The following is a 7,500-nucleotide window of genomic DNA, read 5'->3' as shown; positions in this document are numbered from 1 at the left end:
TCAACTGAAAAGGAGTACAATTTAATCATAAAAGAAACCCTCTCTGGTACAACTCAGGAACATAAATGGTGGTCTACCCTTAAATCTGCACTCTTTGGTGTAGATGCAACAGTTCCTCCTTTACTTAAACCAGATGGCTCAGTCACTCACTGTCCAAAGGAAAAGGCAACCCTTTTGGCTGATGTTTTTGACAGTAAGCAGAGTAATGAAAAACTTGAACTTCCTCATTCCTGTTTTCCTGAGGCTAAACTAACTAGTTTAGCTTTTCGATCTCGTGAGATTAAAGCTCTGTTGATGGACCTTGATGCTTATGGAGGTGTAGACCCTAATGGTATTTTTCCTTTGTTTTTTATAAAGACAGCTGATTTCTTAGCTCCAAAGTTATCTGTTATTTTACGCAAGTTAGCAAGAAGAGGAGCTTTTAGCACTTGTTGGAGAATTGGTAATGTTACTCCTCTATGTAAATGTGTTTGTGGTAGCTCAAGTCCCACTGATTACCGCCCAATTTCCATAACTCCCATATTATCTAAAGTTTTTGAACGTCTTCTGGCAAAACGTCTTAATAGGTTTGCTGAAGGTAATCATCTATTCCCTAGTTTGCAATTTGGTTTTCGGAAAGGCCTTGGAGCATGTGATGCCCTTCTTACAATCTCCAATGCAGTACAGAAATCCCTTGATTGTGGTCGGGAAGTTCGTATGAATGGCCTTGATTTTAGTGCTGCCTTTGACCGTGTTAATCATGAGGCCCTTGTTTTCAAACTGAAACAGTTGGGAGTGGGTGGGTCGTTTCTTAGCATTATTATTGATTTTTTAAGTAGTAGATCTCAAAGAGTTGTTGTTGATGGGCACCATAGTGAGTATAGGAATGTGATATCCGGTGTTCCACAGGGTAGTGTTCTTGGCCCATTACTTTTCATACTATATACACATGACATGTGGTTTGGCCTAGAAAATAAGCTTGTTGCATATGCAGATGATGCTACTCTCTTTGCATCAATTCCATCCCCTGAATGTATATCTGGGGTTGGTGAATCCCTTAATAGAGATTTAGCTAAAATTAGTGCATGGTGCAAATTATGGGGTATGAAGTTGAATCCTAACAAAACTCAAAGTATGATTGTAAGTAGGTCAAGGACGATGGCTCCTCAACATCCGGATCTCAGTATTGATAATGTTTCTTTAAATTTGTATGACTCTTTCAAAATTTTAGGCGTGATTCTTGACAGCAAATTTACTTTTGAGAAACATATAAGGTCTGTGTCTTCTTCAATTGCACAAAAAATTGGCTTATTGAGAAAGTCTTTTAAGATATTCGGTGATCAATCTATTCTGAAGAAGTGTTTTAATTCTTTTATTCTACCTTGTTTTGAGTATTGTTTCTCCTGTCTGGTCTTCAGCTGCTGATTCTCATCTTAATTTGTTGGACAGAAACTTACGGTCTATTAAATTTCTTATTCCTGATCTAGATATTAATCTCTGGCACCGTCGATCAATTAGTTCATTGTGCATGTTGCATAAGATTTTTCATAACTCTGACCATCCTTTACATTCAGATCTCCCTGGACAATTCTATCCTGTTCGTAATACTAGGCAGGCAGTTAATTCTAATAGCCAGGCCTTCTCCATCATAAGACTCAATACTACACAGTACTCTAGAAGTTTTATTCCAGCTGTTACCAAGTTGTGGAATGATCTTCCTAATCGGGTTGTTGAATCAGTAGAACTTCAAAAGTTCAAAGTTGGAGCAAATGCTTTTTTGTTGACCAGACGGACATGAGTCTTTTTATAGTTTATATATGACATTTTTGTTGTTGACGTTGTTAATAGTTTATATATGATATATCTCTTTTGACATTACTTTTTTTTAGAATGATTTATTGTTAATTTGTTCTCTTCAGTTATTTATTTCCTTATTTCCTTTCCTCACTGGGCTATTTTTCCCTATTGGAGCCCCTGGGCTTATAGCACCTTGCTTTTCCAATTAGGGTTGTAGCTTGGATAGTAATAATAATAATAATATATATATATATATATATATATATATATATATATATATATATATATATATATATTAAGCTTAATCTCATTAAAATGTTCCTCTTCTTTTCAGTTATATCAAGAGACCCAGCAGACGAACGTCACGCGCCATCCCTCGGCCGAACAAAAACGAGAACCCTCCATATGACTTTGATCATAGTCATGGTGTTCACACTCTGCTGGACTCCTTACAACATCATGAGTCTTTGGTAAGTGTTCTAAATGAGTCTGTTTTTGGTAGAGATTGACAAATCACAGAAAGGAGTCACTGGGACAGCAGTGAGTGCTTATAAACAATCGAGTTGCCTACATGGCAGAATCATTAAATGGGGTCACTGGGACAACAGGGAGTGCTTATAAACAATTGAGTTGCCTATATGGCAGAATCACTAAATGGGGTCACTGGGACAGCAGTGAGTGCTTATAAACAATCGAGTTGCTTACATGGCCGAATCACTGAATGGGGTCACTGGGACAGCAGGGAGTGCTTATAAACAATCGAGTTGCTTACATGGCCGAATCACTGAATGTGGTCACTGGGACAGCAGGGAGTGCTTATAAACAATTGAGTTGCTTACATGACAGAATTGCTGAATGTGGTCACTGGGACAGCAAGGAGTGCTTATAAGCAATTGAGTTGCTTCCATGGCATAATCACTAAATGTGGTCACTGGGACAGCAGGGAGTGCTTATAAACAATCGAGTTGCTTACATGGCCGAATCACTGAATGGGGTCACTGGGACAGCAGGGAGTGCTTATAAACAATCGAGTTGCTTACATGGCCGAATCACTGAATGTGGTCACTGGGACAGCAGGGAGTGCTTATAAACAATTGAGTTGCTTACATGACAGAATTGCTGAATGTGGTCACTGGGACAGCAAGGAGTGCTTATAAGCAATTGAGTTGCTTCCATGACATAATCACTAAATGGGGTCACTGGGACAGCAGGGAGTGCTTATAAACAATCGAGTTGCTTACATGGCCGAATCGCTGAATGTGGTGACTGGGACAGCAGGGAGTGCTTATAAACAATCGAGTTGCTTACATGGCCGAATCGCTGAATGGGGTCACTGGGACAGCAGGGAGTGCTTATAAACAATCGAGTTGCTTACATGGCCGAATCGCTGAATGGGGTCACTGGGACAGCAGGGAGTGCTTATAAACAATCGAGTTGCTTACATGGCCGAATCGCTGAATGGGGTCACTGGGACAGCAGGGAGTGCTTATAAACAATCGAGTTGCTTACATGGCCGAATCGCTGAATGGGGTCACTGGGACAGCAGGGAGTGCTTATAAACAATCGAGTTGCTTACATGGCCGAATCGCTGAATGGGGTCACTGGGACAGCAGGGAGTGCTTATAAACAATCGAGTTGCTTACATGGCCGAATCGCTGAATGTGGTCACTGGGACAGCAGGGAGTACTACATGGCCGAATCGCTGAATGTGGTCACTGGGACAGCAGGGAGTGCTTATAAACAATTGAGTTGCTTACATGACAGAATTGCTGAATGTGGTCACTGGGACAGCAGGGAGTGCTTATAAACAATCGTGTTGCTTACATGGCCAAATCACTGAATGTGGTGACTGGGACAGCAGGGAGTGCTTATAAACAATCGAGTTGCTTACATGGCCGAATCACTGAATGGGGTCACTGGGACAGCAGGGAGTGCTTATAAACAATCGAGTTGCTTACATGGCCGAATCACTGAATGTGGTCACTGGGACAGCAGGGTGTGCTTATAAACAATTGAGTTGCTTACATGACAGAATTGCTGAATGTGGTCACTGGGACAGCAAGGAGTGCTTATAAGCAATTGAGTTGCTTCCATGACATAATCACTAAATGGGGTCACTGGGACAGCAGGGAGTGCTTATAAACAATCGAGTTGCTTACATGGCCGAATCACTGAATGTGGTGACTGGGACAGCAGGGAGTGCTTATAAACAATTAAGTTGCTTACATGGGGATTTATTATTATTATTATTATTATTATTATTATTATTATCATTATTATTATTATTATACCCATCTACTGTTTAGATACACTACATCTCACCACAACAGACCCTGATCAATACTTTTTTTAACAGTCCAAAGTTTACTTCCATATTCGGTAGTTTCAAAAGTATGGGAAAGGCCATATTGTGTCTCAGCTTATCAAGTTTTTCAAAGTTTACAAAGTAGCTCAAGGGGTTGGGGGCAAACTTGGTAGAATTTAATTTCAGTTTTTCAATCTTTTTTGTGGATTTGGTTTTCATAAACTGCCTAAGATTCTTTAAATGTCGTTTTGTATCACTTGTCGAGATTTTTACATACAAACATATAAACACACGCGCGCGCACACACACACACACATATATATATGTATATATATATATATATATATATATATATATATATATATATATATATATATATTATCATTATTATTAATAGCTAAGCCACAACCTTAGTTGGAAAAGCAAGATGCCATAAGCTCAAGGGTTTCAATAGGGAAAAATAGCCCAGTGAGGAAAGGACATAAGGAAATAAATAAACGATGTAACAAGTAATGAAAAATTGAAATAAAATATTTTAAAAACAATAACAACATTAAGACAGATATTTGATATATAAACTACAAAAGGACTTATGTAAGCCTGTTCAACATAAAAAAATTTTTGCTGCGAGTTTGAACCTTCGAAGTTCTACTGATTCAACTACCCGATTAGGAAGATCCTTTCACAACTTGGTCACAGCTGGAATAAAACTTATAGAATACTGTGTAGTATTGACCCTCATGATGTAGAAGGCCTGACTATTAGAATTAACTGCATGCCTAGTATTATGAACAAGATGGAACTGTCCGGGAAGATCTGAATGTAAAGGATGGTCAAAATTATAAAAAATCTTATGCAACATGCATAATGAACTAATTGAACAACAGTGCTAGAGATTAATATCTAGATCAGGAATAAGAAATTTAATAGACCGAAAGTTCCTGCCCAACAAAATGAAATGAGAATCAGCAGCTGAAGAACAGAAAGGAGAACAATACTCGAAACAAGGTAAAATGAAAGAATTAAAACACTTCTTCAGAATAGATTGATCACCAAAAATCTTGAAAGATTTTCTCAACAAGCCAATTTTTTTGTGCAACTGAAGAAGACACAGAACTAATGTGTTTCTCAAAAGTAAATTTGCTATCGAGAATCACACCTAAAATTTTTAAAGAGTCATACAAGGTTAAAGAAACATTATCAATGCTGACATCCAGATGTTGAGGAACCACGGTCCTTGACTACTTACAATCATACTTTGATTTTGTTAGGATTCAACTTCATACCCCATAATTTGCACCATGCACTACTTTTAGCTAAATCCCTATTAAGGGATTCACCAACCCCAGATCTACATTCAGGGATTGGAATTGATGCAAAGAGAGTAGCATCATCTGCATATGCAACAAGCTTGTTTTCTAGACCAAACCACGTGTCATATATATATATATATATATATATATATATATATATATATATATATATATATACATATACATATACATATATATATGTATATGTATACATATATATATATATATATATTATATACAGTATATATGTGTGTGTATGTTTGTGTATACAGTACGTATTTTATGTGCATATAATTATATATGAATATACTATCTTTACACATGTATATATACAGTATATGTATATATATATATATATATATGTATATATATATGTATATATATATATATATATATATATATATATATATATATATATATATATATATATATACAGTATATATATTGTTCTTTCTATATATACATATATATATACATTCAGTATATACCAGTATATATATATATATATATATATATATATATATATATATATATACAGTATATATATTGTTCTTTCTATATATACATATATATATACATTCAGTATATACCGGTATATATATATATATATATATATATATATATATATTGTTCTCTATATATACATATATATACATACAGTATATACCGGTATATATACATACATACATATACTAAGGCACTTCCCCCAATTTTGGGGGGTAGCCGACATCAAACAAATGAAACAAAAAAAGGGGACCTCTCCTCTCTACGTTCCTCCCGGCCTGACAAGGGACTCAACCGAGTTCGGCTGGTACTGCTATATATACATATATATATATATATATATATATATATGTATATATATATGTATATATATATATATATATATATATATATATATATATATATATATATATATATATATATATATATATATCTTTGTTGCTTTTAAAAATCGAAGAGAGCATCTGCGGATAAATTGAGCTCCAGATAGTTGTCTGGATAACATGAAAACCATATATATATATATATATATATATATATATATATATATATATATATATATATATATATATATATATATATATATATATATATATAATTAACCCTAACTACAATAAATAAAGACTTCAGCTTATAGCCATTGGTGTTTGGGATACAAATTCTATCATGTCGAAACTCCCAAAACGAAAGAATAAAGATATGAAAGGAGATGGAAGAGAATATATGAAAATACTGTGAAAGTATTTGTGTTCGTGGTGTACCAATTTTCGTGGTCTTCGTGGGTGGGCGAATCCACGAATTTACAAATCCAACGAAAATTTTTATACACTGTCAGATTTCGGTATTGAACTTAGACATATTCGATTTGTATTGTGACCTACATTTTCTAAACCATTGTGGATTACTAATTATTTTTATTTGTTATTGTGAATATGTTTTATTTTGATGTGCACTATAATGATTTTTTTTTCTTTAGTAGGTTTGGCTCTTTTCAAATTACTACAGTTTATTTTTTTTTTGGTCTATATATTGATTTTATTTTACATATATTTTCTGAATACAAATAAAGTTAAAATCATTGTTTTTTATTTCATATTTATTTTAATATTTTCATCAATAAATAACAATGCATTACATAACAAAAATAGTATTAGCTACTATTATGCATAAAGCAAGGCATGTTTTCAGCACTACACATCAAAAAAAACATTAAATGTAATAAAAACTGTATTTCAAACCACAAAACATAGAAAATCATGAGAAAGTCTATAGCAAACCGACTTTACAGAGCCCATTTTCAACCACTGCATTAACAACATGTTCGAAAGTGATATGCCTACTAACTATCTCGTCTCTATTTAATGGCTGTTAATTACCACTGAGTAACAAAAAAAGATTTTGAGTAATGTTTTAGCTTGGGATGCTATCTTAGAAGAACTTGGGTAGTTCTGTAATTTTCTTTTTTGGCGGCGACATTATAACCATTTGTAGTGATAAGTAATCCCTTAATCAGTGTTAATTATTAATTTTTTTAATAAATGAATAAAATCAATTCATTGCAAATGAACACTATCATAATTGGGGTTCAACTATTAACCAAAA

At 34.4% G+C, this 7,500-nt stretch overlaps 1 long non-coding RNA gene across 1 annotated transcript in view; it reads left to right on the top strand.

Annotated features, from left to right (window-relative positions):
- The first annotated feature begins 2,109 nt into the window (after positions 1–2,109).
- LOC137658767 (uncharacterized) overlaps positions 2,110–7,500 on the top strand; it is a 19,020-nt gene continuing 13,629 nt past the window's right edge. Inside the window, exon 1 of the long non-coding RNA XR_011047418.1 lies at positions 2,110–2,246. This is a non-coding gene — a long non-coding RNA (uncharacterized lncRNA). The remainder of the gene's footprint in view (positions 2,247–7,500) is intronic.

Source organism: Palaemon carinicauda, chromosome 19 (genome assembly GCF_036898095.1).
Source record: "Palaemon carinicauda isolate YSFRI2023 chromosome 19, ASM3689809v2, whole genome shotgun sequence".
In the NCBI taxonomy this organism is placed as follows: Eukaryota; Metazoa; Arthropoda; class Malacostraca; order Decapoda; family Palaemonidae; genus Palaemon; species Palaemon carinicauda.
Note: the sequence above shows the minus strand (reverse complement) of the source record. Positions and strands in the feature narration are given on the sequence as shown.